The sequence below is a fragment of the Micropterus dolomieu genome, linkage group LG08 (assembly GCF_021292245.1).
Source record: "Micropterus dolomieu isolate WLL.071019.BEF.003 ecotype Adirondacks linkage group LG08, ASM2129224v1, whole genome shotgun sequence".
Classification (NCBI taxonomy): Eukaryota; Metazoa; Chordata; class Actinopteri; order Centrarchiformes; family Centrarchidae; genus Micropterus; species Micropterus dolomieu.
The window spans coordinates 17,665,464-17,688,832 of record NC_060157.1 but is presented as its reverse complement, the minus strand read 5'-3'; the positions used below and the strand labels follow the sequence as shown (position 1 = coordinate 17,688,832).

The following is a 23,369-nucleotide window of genomic DNA, read 5'->3' as shown; positions in this document are numbered from 1 at the left end:
ACATGTGTGGTATTACCCCATTCCAGGGTGTGTCCTCCTAGGTGTCTATGAATCACTGATCTCATCAGTCTCTCTCTCTGTCTGTCTCTCTGTCTGTCTCTCTGTCTGTCTCTCTCTCTCTCTCTCTCTCTCTCTGTCTGTCTCTCTGTCTCTCTCTTTGTCTCTCTGTGTCTCTCTCTCTGTCTCTCTCTCTCTGTATCTCTGTGTGTGCGCACCCCTCCCCCAATCCCTGTCACAGTCCAGTCCCCCGGGGCGTCTGTCTGAGATCTGCCAGGCTCATCAGTGGAGGAGAGGAGAAGGCTAACTGGGAGCCCTTACCGGCAGTAAATCTGACCAGGGAGGGGAACCTGCAGTGGCCACACTTCCACTGCAGCCCGGTGGGTCCATCCGCCCCCCAGTACACCGAAAACCTTGTATTTGCATCAACTTGTACAGACGCACACACTGGAGCACGCACACAAATAACAACAAGGCAGTTTGTACACGGGTGCCATCAAAGCTCCCCTAACTTAAACTAGCTTAGCTAAACTTGTCTTAACTTGAGAGAGATAATGAGCTCTCATGCTATATCTTTACCATCGTCATACAGCAGGCATCCTTACATGCATGAACCTTTCTATAAAGGAAAGACAAATATGTTTTATGAGCTTTTCATGTTGGATATAGTGACAGTATTCTTGATCCCTTACAATATTATGTGTATCTTTTGCGTCAATATTAAAAAAAACAATTAATTAAATTATGCCTTTATGGTTGGATAACAGGAAGGGAACTGTCTGTGAATGAAAACACACATTTCATACATTGAGAAGACTGTCCTTTTTGTTTTTGGGGTTGTTTATTATTTCCTAGAAAGAGGATGATGGCATCTGTTTGCTGCTAAGGAGTTATGCTATCTAAGAAGTGAGACATTATTTAATCTATGGTGCTGTGCAGAGGTAATTTCTGTCTGACTCACTATAAAGCCCTGGAAGCCTAGTACTGATCTGGACTGCAATGCAGTGAGGTGGGCCCTTCTCTCTCATACATACATTTAGCTGGGTGTGATACCATTCCATACACATAGACACACACCCTCCCTCTCCTTATCTGAGAAATAAGCATTTTTACAGAGTTTGAGCTGTAAAAGGAGAGGAGCAGATAGCCCATAAATCTAGCCATAAAAACGTTAAGTTGTCAGAGGTGCCATCAGCTATCAATCGTGTGCGGCAAGCTGATGAAGGGGAAATAGGTGATAAAAAACAGCATTTTAGGGAAATTATGTCCAGTCTTCCATTTGCGAAGTGCTGCAGTCGCATCACGGCAGAATCTTAATCACTGCCTGGTGTGGCCAGGGACTGTTTCTTGGTGTGACAGTGAGGAGGAGCACACCCTGGTGGGAGGGTTGGATATTGAGGAGGAAAGGAGAGCCGTAGGGGAGAGGGGAGAGGGGGGTGGGGGGTGGGGGGTGGCAGCGTTGTAGAAAATTATACAACTAGCATAAATCACTTCTACACTACCGTTTTTCTCTCTCCCTCATTTTCTCGCTTCCCCCATCTCCCTCACGTGCGCTCTCTCCCTTTCTCTGTTCCTTTTTCTCCTTCATGACCGTGCATCTCGTTCTCCTCATTTGCACTCCCACTGCTCCTCACCCTGATGGCCCCCTGGCTTTCTGCCCTTTATTCTTCTTTCAGTCCTTGGCCATGTGCTTTATTTGAAACACTGCTGGTCACCCTCACTATTCCACTCTCCATCCATCTCAACTTCATTTCTACTGTGGTTTGTTTACATGCTTTCTTTATTGATCTGCTTTTTGTTGCCTACCAGGGATTTATCCCCTGTCCATGGGACTGTATTAGCAAACCTTGAGATTGACTTGTCTCTCTGAGATGGTTCAGATATAGTCTGTTCTTGAAATAAAAGAAAATACCATCTGGGCTGCAGCTTATTTCACACTTTATCAGACAGCCCTGTGACAGGAATCCTGGTTGCTTCTTTATTGTGGAATCTTCCTCCCCAAATGGAAAAACAACCAGTGATGCTTTTATATCCAAAGGCATTTTAATACAAGGCGCGTCTTCATTGAAATGGCTGTGAGACTAAAGTAAATTATGCTTTACCCTATAGCTAGTTTTTTAGTATTAACTTATGTATAAAACAGTGTGTGTTTTCAGACGGGGAGTGTGGGCTTGTAAGTTATAAAGGCATCATGTGAGAGAGTACCCTTGCCTCTTGATAAATGCCTTCATTGTCTGATCTGTGACTCCCCCTTTAATGTAAGGTCATTTGTTAATTAATTTGAATAGCCTTACAGGCTCTGGTTCTGCTCCAGTGATCTTGGTTGAGTGATGTCATCCTGCACAGAGCAGACTTTAAGCAATGCGAAATGGACGAAGTGATGCATGTTCATCTGCAGTGGCCCTTCTAGTATGTTCTGCCCCTGTTCATTTATTAGGGGAAGGTGTTACTGAGCACAAAGCAGTCCTTAAGGAGTGAAAAGTGGCAGTGCCAGATTTCTCACTTTAAAATGGTGACAAGGATAAAGTGGAGTATTGATTGTCTATATAGAGCTAATAGTTCTGATGAGTCAGTGAAGTTATTATGTTTGCGTAGGACTGTGACAGCGCTGGCTCCATTCACCAAAGTTAGTCACTACCAAGTGGTTCTCTGTGGTCTTGGTGGTTTATGTTCAGATATTAAAGAAGCTCTCTGGCAGTGATCACAGTTAGCCAAGTCTTGTGTCAGGGGCTGTGCTGCCACCCTTAGTTAGACTGAGGTACTGTAATGCAGTATCCATTCCCACAGCGTCAGTTTTGGTGAGCTACTCTGCAGTTCAGTCACACAGCGTGTGTTTGTGACAGAGGGTAGTTTAACAACACATCTAACCTTACTGCATTCCAGCTAGTGTACCAGTGAACAGGCAGGCTTTATGTAAAATGGCCTGTCACAAAGATATACACTTCAACTGCGTTTAAGCGCTTCCACCCTCTGTGTGGTTAATTTTCAAGAACAGCCAGGCGCCAGGCGTTTAGCCATTTAGTCATATGCCCTTTACCATGCTTGTACTTCGCATTATATTTGTTGATCATTTGTTTGGCATGTTTTTCACACATGAAATCTACGGGTGTGGCTGCTTTAAGGCTAAAGTTGTGAACATGTTCTTTCCCCCCATTTACAGTTTATACACATTGATTCCTGGCTGAGGTTGAAAAACATCTATAATCTTTGTAACTAATCATCAGCCAAAAACTGGTGAGCATGTACATTGCTGAAAATCTGGATGAAAAGGATAGGCTCTGATCTCAACTGGATGGCAATGTATCACCTTATTGTTTTATTGCACAATGCTTGAGACCAGGAAATTCATCATTATTGTCTCAGTTTGATTTGTCTAGGTTGCAGCTAGTTTGAATATGTAGTTTTTGATACATAGGCTGCCAAGACCCGACCCTTCACTGGAAAATGTGCACTTTTGCAAAGCCTTGAGTACTATTATGTATCCTGTGCTTGTATTCAGGAGCTGTTGACTAATGTGTTTAAAGACTACCTCTGATAAACCTCTGGGAGTTTCAGATGGTATGATTCCTTACATCCTTCCTGGATCCTCAAGACAATTGCAGTGCCTTTAATTTTCATAAACCCATCTTCAGATGGCATAACATGCAGATGGCAAGAAATTAGAGGGTGAATATGACAAATTTGTAAGACAAAGGACCATTTTTCTAGGGTATTCTGCTGTAGGGAGTGGTTTTCCCTCTCTGAGGAAATGATTGTGCAGTGACAGTTGCGTCTGCCAGGGGGCAGTTGAGCACACACATCAAGGTAGCAGAGGCCACAGACAGTCCTGCCTCTGCAGATCTCCATTTCTCCCTTTGTCACAATATTGCTGTTTCTGTCCTTCTATCAGAAGACATTTAAAGCAAGTTGCAAATTAAGCATATCTGTGTAATGTTAGATGAATTAATGTTGAGATTAGTACTACTAAATGTATGTGAATAATTTTGAGTCTTGGGTATAGTTCTGTGAAGCTCAGCTGTAATTATAAGCACTCACTGGTTTATATCCCCTATTAATGTTCTTTTCATTAGCATTAAATCATGTCAGTCATTTTCCATTTGGAGGTCAGAGGAGGCAAAGTGAGGGATGGAGTGAAGATGATCTTATCCATATATCTATAGGACAATGGAAAAAAATGCTAAGACTATAACACATTCATGTTAAAGCATTCAAAAAGTTTAAACTGCAAACATAAAAAGAACATTTATTCACTGTCCAAAGTAAGCTCCGCAGTTACAGTTCAATGAATTCAAAATGTGGAGTTGTAATTTTGTACCCATAAAACTGTTGAAAGAATTTCATTCATTTCACTACTACTCATTTCACTACACAGCCCATTTATGAGCAATAAGAAATAGATACATTAATGTTATTGCACATTTGAATAATGGTGCCGCACTAAACTTCTTACTGAACATTCAGCAAATGGTTTTGTTTTTTCCACCTTTTATTCTAAACCAAAGAAAGTAAAATCAAGTAATGATTCTAGGCCGCTAATGAAGAAGCTTTGGAAGCGCCTTCCATTTTTTAGTAATATTTATTGTAATGCTTCTTTATGTGTTTTATGATAGAACATAATAAAATAATATATTGCTGTTTGTTTTCATTCACAAGTAATTTGTTTCCTCCCTCTCAGCCCTTTAGCTGTCGGAGGGATTAAAGGTTTGTTGCTTTTGCTCAGCGGGTGTTTGCACAAAAGTGTGTTGATTGCAGAAGTATGGTAGCATAGCACTATGTGTAGATTTTTGTTATTGTGCTATAAAGGTGATTACATCCTAGGTTTAAACTTGTTTTTTAAGCCCAATGTCACTTCTGTTTCCTCAGCCCGCCATAGAAGAAAAGTCATAAACCTTTTTTTTTTTTCTTTTTTTTTTCTCTTCGAGCAATCGTGTTAAAAAGAACACCTGTAACTCGACACACAGACCTCTTTACTCAAATGCCAGGGGCAACTTTATGACTCATGGGAATGGGGACACACGGCTAAATAGATGGTTTGTGTACAAGCCTATCTTCCAGTTAAGCATTCTCTTGGTTTCAAACAAAACGTGCATTTGGACAACATCTGAATGGAGGCCATTTTGGTTTGTCCTTATGTTTGCACAGTCCTGGGATTGTGCAGGCGCTAGTGGGGGATGGGTAGGCTGCTGCCGCTACCCTGAAGCCTCCTGTTAATGTTTTAGTCATTCTGGAGCCGCTGGGCTGGGAGACAGATTCAGTCAAAAAGCATTTGAGCACCCTCAGGTTCTCAGAGTGATTTACTGCACATTTGGACATCTGCAAAGAGCTTTTGCACCTTGAAATTCTCCCCCTCCCCCCCATCTATCCCTCTTTGCAGCAGTAAACCCTTGGGAATGTTCTGTCACACTGAGTCACCTTGAAGGTATCCAAGGTAGAGTCACTTCCTGTCACCTTCCCCTCTATGATCCACCCCTCCTTTTCTTCTATCCATCTTACCTCATCTTTCGATCACCTTCAAACCTTCTGCTTGGGCCTCAGCCACACCCCTCTCATCTTGGCCATCAGATTTAATGTGCACTGCTCCTGCTCTTGTGTCTCTTAGCCCACCTCTTGCTCACCAGCTGGATACATCAATCCATGTGACAGTTGCTTGTCAGTCTGCTCTTTACTGGGCAGCAGCCCAAAAAGGAAACACAAAATATTAGACAGCACCACTCTACCAGGGGGAATGTGTCAATATATGAACACAAAATAGAATGTTTATCTTCACTAACAAGACAACTATAAAGCAGTTATGAGTAAGTTACGTTACCTAGACATACCTAGAAGTTGAAATTACTGCTTTGTTGCATGTGGCGGTCACCCTGACTCTAGTGAAGAGGAGAGCAGTCAGTGGTCATCAATAACAGGTCTGTGTGGTGTGGGTGGTGCAGGCTGTGTGGCATGTGTTTTAGAAGTGATGGCCAGAGGCCCTCTGTCTCTGCAGCTTTGAAAATATGTTGTCATTAGCATCTGTGTCTCCATAACTGGGACTGTTTCTGAAGAGGCCCAAGCATATCTGGTATGCGGTGTTTAGGAGGCACGCAGACAGGATAATTGCTGGCCAGAATCTGTCCGCAGCTCCAGACTTTCAAGTGCTCATTGCCTTTGAGTGTTTTACACCCAAAGTGGTTGAATAGCCCTGGGGAAACAAGGTCTGCATTGATTTATTGCTCACCCTTATGTCTTTTGTTTCTTAAGACCAAGGACAAGTCAATCAGCCACCAAAGAAGAATTCTCAGAATTGTTATATCATAAATGTTTCACTGGTTAGTTGTTGCACATGGGAATCAGAATGCCATACCAGTAACCATGTAAAATAGAGCTAGTGTGTTACAGCCTTTATACCTCAGTGGTGCATTCCCTGAAATGTTTGGCTGCATTTCATAACCACAGCAGCCTCCCTGCCAGTGCCAATGATTACACACAAGAACAAAGTGTTCTCATTGAGGTGGAGTGAGATTTGGAATGTCGTCAGGGAAAATGTAAAACAGTATCTGCGTATAAAACAATTTGTCATTTAGCTTTGGTTTGCTGCTACATCTTTCTTGCATGCTAAACTGTTTAATTACAGTGTAACATAAATTTAGGGCTACAGTATTCTTCCTTCTGTTTCTTTACTTGGTATTTTCTTTTTTTCCATGTATGAATGCACAAGAGAGACAAGTACTGCTATGTACAAGTACCGCTATGTAAATTTACACCAAAAGATTAACTGTCGTGTCTCCCTCTTTATCTCTCCTCTCCTCCCTCACTTTCTTGTTAAAAAACACAAAAAGAGTTCATAATTATTTGCATATGGTGCTCAACTGGCATACCCATTTATTTGTGTGTTGGCCAAGACGTATTTACAGTCAAATGTTATGTCTTGCTATAAACACATTTATTGTTATATTATACACTTGTGGAGATGGCACAGTGATTGACACCACAGTGAGGGGAAAAGAGTAGAGAAGCTGTGTATGACTTTTCATTCCATTAAGAGCAATTTTATACTTTCCCAACAAACAGCGAACATAAAGTAAACTATATCTTTGTTAATATTATGGTCTTGTCTGTGTTGTCAAAAATAAAGTTTTATTCAACATTTAACATTTAGTTCTTTAATGGGACGAATACAGAAGCTGGACACAATAAAAACACTTGTAAAACGCAAATGGGTTGTAGAAATGCTGCTTTTGTGTAATATAATATTGTAACATTGTAGTTTTTTTTCCTAACTCTGTCTTAGAGGTGTTAATTCGACCTTATAAACTTACACACCCACCCACCCATGTACAGGAGCATGTATTTGAGGGGAGGGGAAAAAAATATATTAAAAATTTTATTTCCCCAAAATATTAGGTACATCTTACAACCTAATACAAACCAGTGCAATAAGTCTGAAATGTAATAAATGAAAATCACACAATATTGTACAGGGTTTCTTTTGTTGTATCCACCAAGTTTGAATCGGTCAGTCAAAAGTAACATTAACTGTCCTCTTAAACCATGTCGGGTGACAAAGTGACACATACATATGCACATATGCATTTTCATTTGAAAGGATGTTGCACACTTTGGATACATTTTGAAAGTGAAAAAAATATGTTCAAAATCTGTTAAAACAAATGATCTATGCACTATAAATGTATTGCTGTTGCCTCAGCCAGCTCAGTCCGAACTGGGGCTTGTCTCAGGTTTTAGCTTAAATTAGAGCTGGAATATCTGCCCATTTGAAGAAACCCCTGCTTAGCCCCCTAAGGTATGGCTTGAAGTATGCTCAACCTCAGCCAGCAGCTATTACTTGCCAGCACTATAAATGCCCAGATGTCAGTACCTAAGCAAAGCTTGACATGAGGAAAACGGATTAAGACTAGCAGAATCTCAAATACACACACAAAACACCAACAGCTACGGAGAGATAAAAATATTTACTTGAGGTTATCTTATCAATTTTATCTAGCGGAACTGACAGAACAACTAATACATTCAAACAGGAGCTTTAAATGATGTGTGTTCATGGGATTCACAAGTTATGCTATTCCCACAGAGGATAATGAATAATTTTCAAAATTACTCAAGAGTTCTGGTGGAAACCTGAATTCATCATGACCAATTGAGAGATATAAAATAAATAGTGATAAAGGCTTTCTGGCTACTTCATTAGAGGCTACCTAATGGCTTCCATTTTGCTCTGAAATGGTTAGTAGTGGTGGTGGAGAGAGAGTTGGAAGGCGGTAGTGAAAGAGTGACATCAGCATATGTAACTGGAAACATATGAAGTCTAATTACGTGTGTGTCTTTGCCATAGTGGAACATGAAGTTGAACTCCTTCACAGGTGTCAAAAAAATACAAGAACATTTCTGAATAATTAATATGGAAAAACCATTGAAGAGGCCAGGAGAGGTCCTGGTGGAACCATGCTGAGCAGAGACAGAATTCTTCTGTTTGGTCAGAAGTGGAGTGGACTGGAAAGGATAGGTCTTTCTCTCTTTTGGTGTTTGAACTCCACCCACATGACCAAATAAGTCCACAAAGCCACACTATACTCAACCTTCCTTTGCTACAAAGCAAAGGGTTTTGTGGTCTGATTAAAAATAATACTTATTTTCCCTTTGCAAGGGTTTTATGACAATGGTATATGCATATACTTGTGTAATTATTCAGAGGGACACATCAAGGACCCAGACATGGGTGTGTGCTCATGCAGACATGGTAAACCCAGTGAAGAGGAGGGAAAACTGCTTAGATGAAGGAAATTAAAGACCTTGTCAATTGACCATCAGTGGTTAACTCTCTAGAGGTACGCAGTGGCAGTCAAAAGTGAAGTGCCACAGAAGGTGATTCTGATTCACAGCTTTTGCCGTTTTAGACGACTTTAAGGACCCGAGCCAAATCCAATCATAAATAAACAGACAACCTCCCACCGAAAGTTAAAACAAGCGATTGGAGTAAATTTCATTCCTAAATTTATAGCCTTTATAGTAGTTCTTTATACAAAAACTGACAGAAAGTGACTGTTAAACAAGATTAAAAAAACAGTTTATTGATTGTAAAAGGTCTAGTAAAGAAGACCTTTATTTTTGAGTTACGATGTGATGAAAAAACTGTGAAAAGCTATGGCTCATGAAGTATCTATAAATACTCAAAATATAGCCAAAAACTGGAGCTTATAAGCTTTGTATAATAGTTTTTGTTACGCCTAATTTGAAATTGGAATACATACTAAAACACACATTCCATGTAATACTCCATGTATGTGTCAATCAAACATTATGCTACCTTTACATTTTCCCAGGTAAAAGTCCATCTCTCTGCATTTGCCCAATCACTGCAGTAAATAAGAAGCTATAATTCTCCTCAGTAGACATTTTACAGAACTTTAAGTAAATATCATGCAGCAGGCTGTGCAGTGTATGCTGAAAAGTGTGTGATAGTTAGCAATGCTAAGTTTGAGGTGCACATAGGCTTGGGTTGGGCCATATGACATAAAATTTATATCATGGTATTTTTTATTTTTTTGGTGCTTGTTTACAATGACTGTATCCTATAATATTACAAAAAAAGTGATTGAAAGAAAGTGAAGAAAACCAATGTATTTAATGGCTCCAAATAGGAATGAAAATGAGGTATAGGCTTACATGTGTTTTGGGAGTAATAGCCTGGCCCGTAATGTAGGTTAATTAGTAAAAGTAATGTGATCCATTCTCAGATTGAGACAAGTGGTAGGATTAGACATCTCAAGAGCATTTATTTGGCAGAAAACCCAAATTATATTATGTATGTTCAATAGTTAGTGTACCAGAGGTCATGTCTATCAAGAACATTTACATAAAGCAGCAACAGACACACATACAGCTGCACTTGTATTCTGTCTCTGTCACCAGATTTGTCACACATTTGTAAACATGACGGGCGTTTTCTAAATTGCATCTACTGTGCAACTTTACAGCAGACATAAACATGCTTAATACCTGGTACAAAAATGTTTTGGTGTCTAATAGCTAACTTCCGTGTTCATGACAACTGTATTGGGGAGAGCAGAGGGGGCTTTCATGTAACAACCAAGCCAGCTTAGCTAGCGTTGGATGGGCAGATGGGCTACAGCAGTGGAAGACCATACTGGGTGCCACTTCTGTCAGCTGAGAACAGGAAACTGAGGCTACAATTTACACAGGCTCTCCAATACTGGACAATAGAACATTGGAAAATTGTTGTCTGCTCTGAGTCTTAATTTCAGCTGCGACAATCAGATGGTAGGGTCAGAATTTGGCGTAAACAACATGAAAGCATAGATCCAATCTGCTTTGTATGGTGTAATTGTGTGGGGGATATTTTCTTGGTGCACTTTGGGCCCTTAGTACCAATTGAGCATTGTTTAAACGTGGCAGCCTACCTGAGTATTGTTGCTGACCATGTCTATCCTTTATGACCACAGTGTACCCATCCTCTGATGGCTACTTCCAGCAGGATAATGCACCAAGTTACAAAGCTCAAACCATCTCAAACTGGTTTCTTGAACATGACAATGACTTCACTGTACTCTTTCTCCTTGTGTTCAACTATGGTGTGAAACTATTAGAGGACATTGGAAGTGAAAACCCGGACACTCTGCATTGGCCTTAATACTTTGTGAAAAAAACAGCGATCGCTCATAACAAAACACTTTGCTGTGATTGGTGCTTGTGTAGCTTTTGAAGCAGGGACGGATTCACGATACACCAGCAGCACCCACACAACTCATGCCACACCTAATGTAAACAAGGCTACTGAACACTATTACGATAACCTTAGTAAAACAGAACAAGGGGAACGTGTTGCTCTCAGGAGGAGGCTAGAAGGAACATATACTGGTACACTGGCATCCTCTGCAGTGGAAATCTGCATCTTTCCACTGCAGATGCTCTTTCCACAACATGGAGGAGAAACTAGTTTAAATGAGTGTATAAATGTAATATTATAACATTTGATAAAAAGTTAAATTCTAATCTAATAGTATAATGTGATCATGTTAATATATTAATTATATAATTTTACTATATGCATTGTCATTTTATTTAAGAGTATTGTTACATAGCTCACCACCGGTATAATATTACGTCCAGTTGGACAAAACAGCAGTTTCATGTTTGTGAGTTTTTTTTCATTCATTAAATCCTTGTGGGAGAAAAATGGCCTACACTGGTCTCTTAATTCTACTACCTCATCAATAATCATAATCATTCATGCAGGAGTAATTGAACATTTGAAAGTTTTCTGTAGCACGTAAAACGTTTTTATGTCCCGCCCCATCCAGGCTGTGATTTGTCAGTTGACGAAAAGTAAAATTGATGAGCACATCAATTTTATGAAAGGTTGAACATGTTTCAACAAAAGGCACCTGATATAGGTAAAAAGCCAGCCAGCTAAACCCACAACTTCCTTATCTTCTCCCTACTGTCTTCTGTCTCACCCCTCCAGCTGCACCGAGAAACCTGTCTACCCGATCTCTTGCAGTGTGCTGGTGTGTAGCTGGGGCGATTTCAATCTCAGAACGTTTTGCAATGTTTTTGGATTGATCAACATGTCTCCTTGAAACGTTGTGCAATGTTCCGTAACAGGCTTCGAGGTATGTTTTCTTTTGTTTGGTGGGCGTGTCACAGGTGTTACCCAATCGGCTGCGACAAGTTTGTAAACACAACGGTGTTGAAATGCAGCGCGCTGGCGTACACAACAGGGTGTTCATGGAACCACTGTTTCCGTTGAAAAAAAAGTTTTGCTACGTTTTGTCGCCGCTGAATTCAGCCCTGGTTTCGACAAGTCTCATTTGACTGACACCAGCTTTGTGTCGCGTCCTGACTGCTACTCGGGGCAGGTTGTTTTGAACGATTAGTGGCGCGGCGGGAGGGGTAGGGGTATTTACGGTTGGTTGTAGTTAATCGCACATTGTGCTTGTAAATCATTTTTCCGCTTCCCACGTATCAATTTTTAGGGGCATACACGAGCAAAATGGTCACACTGTAGAGCCCTGCAACAGCCTCCACAGTCATCAGATCTCAATCCAATAGAGCACCCTAGGGATGTGGTGGAATGGGAGATTCGTATCATGGATGTGCAGCAGAGAAATCTGCAGATACTGTGTGATGCTATCATGTCAATATGGACCAAAGTCTCTGAGGAATGTTTCCAACATCTTGTTGAAAGTTTGCCACGAAGAATTAAGGCCGTTCTGAAGGCAAAAGGGGGTCCAACCCGGTACTAGGAAGGTGTACGAAATAAATGGTCCAGTGAGTGTACATAGCAATTTTCAGTGATTATATAAAAACCTTACATAATTTATTTGTGTTCTGTGTATTGATTGTTTCTTTTCCTTATAATTTTTAGTTTTGTGTAGTGTGTTTTCTTTCTTGTTATGTGTGGACCCAAGGAAGAGTAGCTGATGCTTTTCTTTGCATCAGCCAATGGAGATCCCAGTAAATAAAATGAAATGAACTGTTGTTTTTATTACCTTAGAATGAGCCATTTCTATCTACATAGACCACAAGTCCCCTTACATGGAAGTTGCTATGTTGTACCTCCATGTTTCTACAATAGCCTAAACGGGCACTACTTTGAATACATACGTAGTAGTAGTAGTCGTCGATTGTTAAAGTAAGACGAGATGTGAAATTTTGGCAAATGGAGGACCACACATTATTTAGCACAAGAGCTGACAGAGCGGGCTTTCAAAGCGTGCAGTGAACACTGAATAAGCAGATCAGATTGCATTTCACAACCCTAACCACTAGATGCCACTAAAACCTACACACTGAACCTTTAAAATCATGACTGATAATGGACAAAGGAAAAATAAAAGCATAGAAGAAATACATTTGTGTTGGTTTAAGAAAACAGATTTTCTTTCCTAAATTTAACCTTAACTATCGATCTGCTAGTTGTAGACAAAAAATGTGGGATGTTTTGGATCTACAGTGCATTAAAAAAGTGTATTACAGTCATGAAGATTTTCAGAGTTGTCCACCAACGGGACTTCTCAAAACTGAGTATTGAAATTGCAAAGCCAGCCAATGTACATTTGGCACATTAGGCTTAAAATGGGAAGTTTGACCAATCCATCTGTATCTATTTCTCTCCATCTTTATCTCTGCATGTCTGTTTATCTGTATTGTAAACCAATGAAACCATCAAAATCAATCTGGTTGATTTATGCTTTTCACTGCAGCTGGGATGAGTCTTCTTACATGTATTTATAGCCATCTTGCTTTGTGTGTGTGCGTTGGCTGCCTGGCTTTGTTGGTAAAACCTGTCACATCTTGATTGGTTTCTATATAATTTACTGTCTTTTATATATGGCATTTGCTAGAATGGCACTACTGTTATCTGGCCCACATGGTGATAAGATGGTCTGTTGGCGCATTTGTGTTTGAGGATCCCCTTGCAAGTATGCCTCTAAAGAACAGATTACAACTGTCTGCTGTCCACCCTGCAATAGTCCTTACTAAGATTGAATCTGCACATTCCTTCAAAACAACAATAAAAGGCTACAAATTTAATAGTTGCGGCTGACATTTCTATATAATGTATATTCAATTGTCAAAAATGTCAAAAAAAAGTCAGTGTTTTCAAAGGGATAAATTTGGGAAAATACTGGGATACTGAATGTTTTGTTCTTTTACAGTCTTTTGACATACATTACAGTTCAGAAAATGTACGGACATTGCACTGTTTACTGTGGCTACTGTGTTAAGTTAATTTTAATGTTATTTAAAAAAAACATGATTTTTTTTTTTATGTTTACAAAAGATATTTGCTATTTTTGATGCAAACAAAATGGCAATTGTATTTGTAGTTTTCAATATAAAACTTGTTGAAATGATTTCAGTGTTTGTATCAGTACATTTTAATATATTTTGGCACATTTTTACAATACCATGATTATACTGATAACCGTGATAATTTTGGTCACTATAATCGTGATATGACATTTTCATACCGTTTCATCCCTAGTCTGTCTGTAAACAGCGTAAATATCACAAAGCCAGTTGACATAAATAAATTAGACACAGCTTGTATCACTTGACTTAACACAAATGAGAATAAGCCTTGTAACATTCTCTCCCTTTTTAATCAGTAATGTTACACTATTTGTGTGTGTGTGTAGGCTAGACAAATACAATAGATCATAGCCAGGTTTCAATGCAAATTTGGTACAAATTTTAATAGACTTTACTGAAAATTGCAAAAGAAAATGCGAATAAATGTGCATTTTGAAGATCTTCCGCTATGCAACTATTAGAAGATGAGTGCAGTGAGATAAATAGTTGGTGGTGCTAATTCTCTAGTCAGGTGCCATTAATTGCCAAAAAAGAGATTTACCTGCGAAGTGGTATGAAAATAGGCGAACAGAGCGTTTATTTGAAGGAGGCGAGTAGTGACATGTGATGCCGCAAGGGGGAGCTGGTGAGGGTAATTGAACCTGGGGCAGCCGCAGTGGGCGGAGTACAAGACTTCAGGGAAACGATGTGTGGTATAAATGGTCACGCACATGAGGCAGACTGTACAGCATGTTGTAGGTTGGCTGCTAAAAACGAGGCTCTGTTTTTTCAGAGTTGGATTACACGGCTCTCAACAATGATCCAGGCATCCGATTTTTAAAACCAGTGGACCAGATTAAAAGTGTTACTTTAAAACAAATCAGTAATAAAATTGTATCCTAAAACTGTGGTGTAAGCTAAGTTAAAATCACTTCATCATGTTTTTGTTTTCTTAAAGTACTGTTTCCGGCCACCGCTTAAGCACTGGAACTGTTTTAAAGTATCAATTTGGCACCGGAATCGTAAAAAAAACCCAAATGATACCCAACCTTTGTTGTAAATAAGTTAACTTCCCTTAGCATAAAGTTTGGAAAGTCTTCCAGCAGAGACATCTTTATGCTAAGCTAACTGGCTACTGAGTCCACCTACGTGTTTACCATACAGGCATATGAATGCTATTGACTTTTCATCTTTTCAGATCTTAGCAAGTGAATAAGCTAATTTTCCAACATGTTTAACTATTCCTCTAAATCCACTTTATGAGGCTTGTTCAGTACATTAAATGATTATCACTGTAAATGACATACTGATCAACATAATGACACTCTGCCAGTCTGAGTGTCTGTTGAGTTTGGGTGACAGAACATTACCATACTGGACATGGGTCCTTTTAATTGATTTATTAAAAAAAGAACTTCTGACAAAGCTGAAAATGAGTCCATTTCTCCAAGATAACCAGAGTGGATTATCCTGAGTATTAAGGGTCACCTAAAAAAGCCAATCAGAAAAGCCAATCAGATGATGCAATACTCGCCAGACAAATTTTCAACGGCAGCTAAAATGGTTTCACTACATGGTCTGAGCAGTTTTCAAAGCTAGCTAGCACCAAATTCCTGTTTAGACAGGAAGCGATTGATGTCCCCAGTTAATCATTTACATTGAGAGTTGAGCAGCAATCAGACAAGCGGAGTAACAAGCAGGAGCGATCATGTGAAACTGTCGCGGTCATGCTCATTATAGACACACACGGCTGCTAGAGTTTTAATTGTCTTGACCCACAGCGCATCAGGCAGAGAGAGACTGATCCTTAGTGTGAGTTTCCTGATGCAAAGGGAGGCGCTATCTCTCCTCTACCTCTCTCGCGCTACAATGACAGGCGCTCACGTTTGGCTTTCTGATTTGGTCTTATCAGTCATGCAAAGCAAAAACGCGATTCTGCTGACAGTTTTAGTTTCAGTATTTTTATTAAAATATTTTGTACGCTGTAAATAACACTTGTACTGTGCATTTCGCTGTATTTACTTTGCGACGACTCCCAGTATGTTTTCCAACGCCGCAGTTTGTACTCCCATGTTGCTTTCAGAAATAGTTCCCCTTCGTAGTCGGTAAATACAAAAAAAATACTTGGTGTGGTTATTCGTCTTTATTACTTTCTTCTTTCACTAAAATCTTTTACAGCTGCGGAATAGACCATCTGCTTCATGTTTACACTGGCACGCACATGCCCCGTGTACGTGAACGGCCACTAGATGTGCGTTTTCAGTCGTTTTAATATGGACCGAGATCAGCTCTGATAAGGTCTGCTATGGACAGAGAAGATTGTATTCGTTATAAAACGGTTTAAAAACCATAGTAGTGTCGTTATAGCCTAACATTACCCAACTCCTCTCATGTCAACCATCCTGTTTTCCCCGGGATTCTCCCGTATTTTTCCGTTCTCACCCGGTATCATCCCGTTTAAATGTTTCCCCGTAAATCTCTTGTATTTTTAACACTTATAAAATCAAATAAAAACCTGCTAACCGTATTTAAAGTATTTGCTACTCTCTCCTCTGGTTAAGCCGGTGGCAGTAGGCCTATGTGAAAGATGTAGACTGTCCTTCTTGCACAAAGACTTAATAGCTGAAAACAACCCACTGAAATAATATTAGGCCTATACTAGTGGTAAACATATGAAATTATAATGAATATAGTAACTAAAATTAATAACAATATACTAACAGTATAATATGGAATTAACATTGTACTTTTATGTACTTAAATTTCCCTTATTTTCAAATCTCATTGACAGTTAAGACTTCACTCTGTAGCCGTCTGTCTACTCCTCTCTCTGACCCCTAAAGCCCACAGAACCTGCCTGAGCTTTCCAGAACAAAAAGCAGCTACTTCAAAGTTTATCATCCACTCAGGATGCCTGTGCTTCTTTATCTCCTTAATATTTTGGCTACAGCCTTTTTTGTTGCAGTTTTTATAGTTGAAGTAAATTTATAAAGATGCTGTTTGTTCTGTTTTTTGGAGTTTGTTTTGCAGGAAAGCTAGATTTGTTATATAACATGTTCACAGTAACCAGGCAAAGGCTTCAATGGTTTCAGTCTGTAAGACAGGGGGGGTGGATTTTGTTGCCCATGTTTCCTGGCAATAAAATAAACAGTTGTTATTTCATGATACTTTATCATCTGTTAATTTAATAATAATACTTAATGCATTCTTTTTTGGACTAATTAAATAAATATACAGTATAATGCTGCATGATGAATAAAAGGCTTCAAATAGACCGGGTGATGGGTATCGGCCGATACAGCTTTCAGCAATCGGTGATCAGCTCAAAAAATCCTGATCGGAGCACCTCTACTGAGCATAATTCTCTCGATTGGCTGTTAAATTTTGACACAACCTCTGTCCATCACTACCAGGCTTCTACTTTAAAGTGTGAGTAATTTGAAAGATCATACATTAATATTATAATTTCTAAAATAAAATGTAAAACGGCTGAATGTTTTACCTGAATTTCTGGTGTTGCTTTGTAACACTGCAACTCAGAGTAAATTCCTCACATGTGATCCTGAGCTAGTCCCCTCTATATTTTTAGCCATTCTATTGGCATCGCTCTATGGATGGCAATGTAACTGTCTGTCAGTCCATCTGTGCTGATCCACTACTTTGGTCCAGACTGAAGAAGGTCAACAACTATCCAATGGATTGCTGTGAGACATTGACAAGCTCGACAGAGTACTTTTCACCAGCATGTCAAAGTTTTCTCACATCTGGTGAAATATCTTTTATTTATTTTTTTTAAACCTGTCCTGCCCAGCAGCCTGATATAGAGTATGATGACCTGGATACCATATTGTGCCAGACAGATTTTACTTTAACGAGAGCATTAATATACTCTGTCTGTTTTATTATTTATTTAATTATGTATTGATTTGTCACCGGGCTGGAGAGGGGGGCAGACACGGGGATAGGGGGGCACAAACAGGCAGCACAGAGAAAGGACAAGACCTGCAAGAGAAGGGGGATGGAAGGTGGGGACAACAGGGAATAGCAGAGGGAAACACCAATTGCAGAAAGCAACGAAACCTGCAATAGAACAGAGAGGGGGGCTTGGGGAGGAGAAAAACGACAACAAACAAACAAAAACTAACAATAAAAATAATAATAATAGTAAAAGGCAACCAGCTGAACTGCAGCAATAAACAGCTGACATAGTATGACAACTAAGAGAAAAATGAAAACAAGAAACAGTCCAGCACACTAAATAAGCAACACAGCACAGCCACGGGAGCTGGAATAATAACAATTAATTTAAATAAGTAACTGAAAGAAAAGCATCAGGAATAATTCTACCAGGGACGACCTAAATTTGTTTGTGTCTGTGTGCGTGTGGGTGAATGTGTCTGTATGTGTGTGTGTGTACATGTGTGTGCGCATAAGCCTGTTAAAGAATGTAGTTGTTAGTGAGAGTGGGATGCCACGACTGTGCCACACCTACCCCAGCAACAGGCAGGCAAGAACCCCAGTAGCCAATAGGGGTGGGAGAAAGAAAGGAAAAAAAATAAATCAAAAAAACCAAGACTCCCAGATGCACCGTGATGCAAACGTGGAAGACCCCGACCCAAATGCCAGTTGACAACGTAATGCCGACTGAACGCAAGAAGTGTAACCCGCGGAAGAGCAGCGCCCAGACCGACCGCGGCGCGCACACAACATCGACCAGTGCCCCCCCCACCGCCGCGCAGCGAACAACCAAAACGCCCAAATGCCACGCAATCATCAACACCAATGCACAAGTGACGGGCCCAACGCGCACACTGCGCGAGCACGGCGACACCCAATGCCCAGCAGCCCCCTGCGAATCCCGCGTGCGAGGTCGGGCAAACGAGAGAGAGCAAGCGGAATAACACGACAGCGAAAGCCGGCGGAGAGAAACACCAGCAGCAAGTCCCAGCCCGGCAGCAAACGCGCCGCGCAGGTCACCGTGCACCCGCCAAGAAAAGTCCGCCGTCCCCCAAAAACGCCGGAAAAAACTAAGGCCGCCGGCGCCAGCTGACATCCCCCATTCCCAGCACGCCCCCCGGCCACCGTGCAACACCAGCCAAACCAGCAATGAGGCAAAATCAACCAGCTCAGCTGCATGCCACCACCAACCCACCCACCCGTCAAGGGCCGAGAACTCCAGGCACAAGCCCAGAACAAACCGGAGCACAGCCCTGCCCCGCACCCACACTGCACATCCCGAAAACTAACTATATACCTCAGTATCCAGAGGGGTCCAACAACTGGCCGACAGAGAAATGGGGAAGCATGAATCCGAGGCCAACGAAGAAAAACAGGGACGCAAACTGGTCCCTCCAAGCCAACGCACAAACTAAATGCCCAGCAGCCATTCAGAGACCCTGCCCAGGGAAAAAGCACAATGCATCAAGATGCATCGACAATCACCCTACAATCCCACCGCAGCCCTCCAAACCGCAACCGGATCAGAATCAACCCACGCAGCGCCCAGAAGCCAGGGCACCCCGCGACCCCCCCAAAGCGCAAAGGACCCCAGACCGCATGTCCCGGGGGAAGCTGTACCCCGCCCCAAGGAAGAACAGCAGAAAGCCGTGCCGGGAAGCTCCCTGCCACCAGGGAGCGATAATGCCGGAGAACCAGGCCAACGGTCCCCCAGCCCAGCCAGAGGCATCCCTCCCCAGAGTGCAGGCAGTGCCAGCAGCCCCCGAGGCCGATCTCATCCCTGGACGGGGGCCCAGCCCCCCACCGTCAAGCACCCCCAAGGAGGAGCACCAAAACCTACCCTGACAACACCGGCCATGCGCCCCAGAGACTCCCGAATGCCCCCACTGTGAGAGAGCTGGCAGGGGGAAGCAGCGGGTGCCCCACCCTTGCCGAATAGAGAGCCCAGGCGAGGAGAGGAGACAACGGGCCCCCAGGCCCCAGGGACACGCCACCCGCCCAGAAATGAGCAAAAGCCACAAGCTCGAATCCCCAGATCCCTAGGTCAAGAGCGGGCCCTCACGCCAGGGGAGCCCCCGCCCCCCCAGCCCACCCCAGATCAGGCAAGGCCGCCACCAACCCCACAGCACCCCCCTGTACCATCCCTAAATATTTCTTCTACCACCATCATCAGGTCACTACTTTTGTTTATGACTAAATACTTCCAATACTTTATTAGCAAAAGGTATCCTGCTTAAAGAGGCTATATGTATTTTTTAAATGAAATTGATCACTTTTTTTTTTGCCTATTTGTGAACATGCGTCTATTTGTGAACCATTTCTGGCTTTCTTGGTTGGCTGTAACAGCCTCTATGTTGCTTCATATGTGAAGAAATGGTCGAATCTTCCACAAAACCCATTGGCTTACGTAGGCTGTGACGTTCATGCACGCTCCTGAGCCTCTTGCCTACTGATTCTGCACTCAACTGTGACGGCAACACCACCGCTAACGAAATGGAGTCCATTAACCTAAAAAAAACAACCGGCTCCCAGCACACCACAGATTCCAACACACACTCTACGTAATATTAAAAACAACTCAAAGGTTTTATGTACTCCCGCCAGGCCAAATGAGAGTCAGATCACTATCGGGAGAAAACATGGGTCAACCGTTCGAGCATGAGCACATGCTTGGAAAGGTAGTCTGCAATCTCCCTGCTAGAGGCCACTGAAAACTAGGATACACATGGATCATTTAACCTCAACAGGCTAGCATTATCACTGCAGTCCTGTTAGCATGCTGACATTAGCATTTAACTTTTAGCTTGATTCAGTATGACTTTAACATTGTGTTGGATAGTGTCTTGACAAAGTACAAACCTTGAGAATGGGATTTTCCCCAACATTTTAAGATCGACATTGTCAGGTCACTCCTAACCAATGCCACTAAAACTTACACACTGAACCTTTAAGCTTGCTGACAGGCTGTCTACCTACAATTAAAAATAACTAGAACTGCAAGCAGTTATAAGCGGGGTCCAAGCCTCCCGGCACAAGCCGCCCCGCGGAGGGCGCGCGAGTCGGCCCGGGTGCTACGCCATCGTGCCGCATGAGGTCCCCACTTTTGGTGTTGATGGGCCATTCCAAACAGAGGCAAAACGTCTTTGAAAATGCCATAGGAATTAATGGGATTTAGTGAGATTTCAGCTGCGCTTTCAGTGCCACGTCTTGGCCAAATTGCACCAAAACGCCGGTGTGATCAGGGCCCCATGGGGAACAATTGTCCCAAATTTGGTATCAATCGGAGTAGTGGTTGCGGAGATATAAAATGCATGTAAGTCAATGGGATTTTTTTTTTTTTAATAGCGCCAACTAGGGGCTAACTGTAGGAAATTTTGCACAGCCCCTCAAGGGGGCATGCCACATAAGGTCGTCAAGTTTTGTGGTGATCGGCCTTTACAAGCCAGAGATGATATTGTTATATTTCCTGTTTTTAGCGTTTTTGCAAATATTTGTTTGCTTGCAATTGGGCCGTTTTTTGTCGGATCTAAATTCCCGCTACAAACTTTGTTCGGCTCAGTCCAGAGATGGTCCGTACCAAGTTTCGTGCCGATCGGACCTGCGGCTTCGGAGGAGTTAATTAAAATAGGTTTTCCAGTTTTCGTAATTTCGCAAAATGAAAACGTCTTCGCACAGAGGCGTGTCCTATACCATCGGAATTGGCAGCATCCCCCAAACACGTAGACGTAAGGTTTATGACTGTGCAATGTAGTGAGGCGTAGTTATCGGGCAAAATGTCCTTTGGTTGAAAATCCCATTGAAATTTGGCCGAATTGTACAAAATTTTTCAGGTGTCATCCGGGCCCCATGGGGAACAATTGACCCAAATTTGGTGTGAATCGGACTTGTGGTTATGGAGATATAAAATGCATGTAAGTCAATGGGATTTTTTTTGACATCTTTAATGTGCAATAACAGCGCCACCTATGGGTATATTTGGGTGAAGTTGGTGCCTGTAGTAAGCGGACCATGCTGAACAATTTGGCACTGGTTTCATGTCAGTGTTACTTGTGGTTATAGAGGAACAATTTTCTTGGATTAAATAGTGCCCCCTAGGGGCGAGTTGCACCAAAACCAGATCTCATTGTCAGTCAAATGACAAGATGCCAAAAGTCTGTAACTTTTTTTTAATCAGAGGTTTTCATCTCAAGCAAGGTATAGATGTTAAGTCAATGCTTTTTTTTTCATTGGTGTTTCTTAAAGGTCTATTAAAAGGTTACAACTAGGGTGGGAGAAAACTCGATTCTTAGATCCATCACAATGCGGACGTGGAAGATTCTGATTCAATTAACAAATGTCAAAAAATGGATTATTGATGTTAATTGATAACGTAATGTTGACGGAAGGCAAAAGGCGGAAGTGCAGCGCCCGGACCGTCTGTGGCTTGCACACAACAGAGAGACCAGTGTTTCCCCTGTATTCGGCACACCACCACTGCGGAATGAATAACCACCCTACTTAAATGTCTCACAATCATTAATGTCAGTGCATAAGTAATAATATTAATAATACATTTTATTTATAACGCACTTTTCATCAAAAGATCTCAGTGCTACAGGTTAGGAAAAAAACAAAAATGAGCATTTCTTTAGAAAAAAAAAAACACATCTAAAGGGGACCAAAAGCTTTGCTATAAATAAATGTCTTATGGCCTTTTTTAAAACAGTCAGTGGACTGAGGTGCCCTCGAGGTGTCGGGGAGGGCATTCCACAGATGTGGGGCAGCAGCACAAAATGCCCCATCTCCCATTGTCTTGAGTCTGGTTCTGGGTATGTGGAGGAGGTTTGAGTGAGTGGAGCGAAGGGAACAGGTTGTGTTTTGTGGGTTGATAAGTTCTTTGAGGTAGGGGGGGGCATGTCCATGGATGCATTGATGTGTGAGGAGGGAAACTTGTACTCAATCCTGGTGGAGATGGGAAGCCAGTGGAGTGAGTGGAAAGTAATGACTTTAACTTGCACACTGTGCGAGCATGGTGACACTCAACGCTTGGCAGCTTTCTTTGTATCCTGAGAGTGAGCCTGAGCGAATGACAGAGCAAGCGGCAGAACTTAACGGTAAAAGTTAGTGGAGAAAAATATTATTGGTAAGTTTCAGCCTGGCAGTAAATGTGCAGTGTAATTCACAGTGTGTCCGTTAATAAAAGTCTGTAGTTTCCCCAACTGCTGGAAAAGTGAAGGCTTATTAGTGCTGTTTATAATGTAGTAGTAATTATAATAATAATGTAACGCAGCAGAATTACATAAAAACAAATAAGTCTTTAGAAGACAGTGATAGTAACTGCAGTGATCCCAAAAACTTGACCTAAATACAAAGCAGTCTGTAGTGTTTCTAGATACAGTGGGGAGAACAAGTATTTGATACACTGCTGATTTTGCAGGTTTTCCTACTTACAAAGCATGTAGAGGTCTGTATCTAAATCACATTGTATGATTTTTAAATAATTAATTTGCATTTTATTGCATGACATAAGTATAAGAGCCCTCCTGTTCTCTACTCATTACCTGTATTAACTGCACCTGTTTGAACTTGTTGCCTGTATAAAAGACACCTGTCCACACACTCAA

The 23,369-nt window shown here is 41.5% G+C and overlaps 1 protein-coding gene across 8 annotated transcripts in view; it reads left to right on the top strand.

Moving 5' to 3' along the window:
• The window catches only part of hoxc11a (homeobox C11a), a 93,872-nt gene that overhangs the window by 9,720 nt on the left and 60,783 nt on the right, over window positions 1-23,369 (top strand). For 3 of the 8 annotated variants that reach the window (XR_006825904.1, XR_006825905.1, XR_006825903.1), the window contains exon 3: window positions 239-377. The exons of the other annotated variants lie outside the window; for them this stretch is intronic. The gene's annotated coding sequence lies outside the window, so the exon portion shown is untranslated. The remainder of the gene's footprint in view (window positions 1-238; window positions 378-23,369) is intronic. 8 annotated transcript variants of the gene reach the window in all.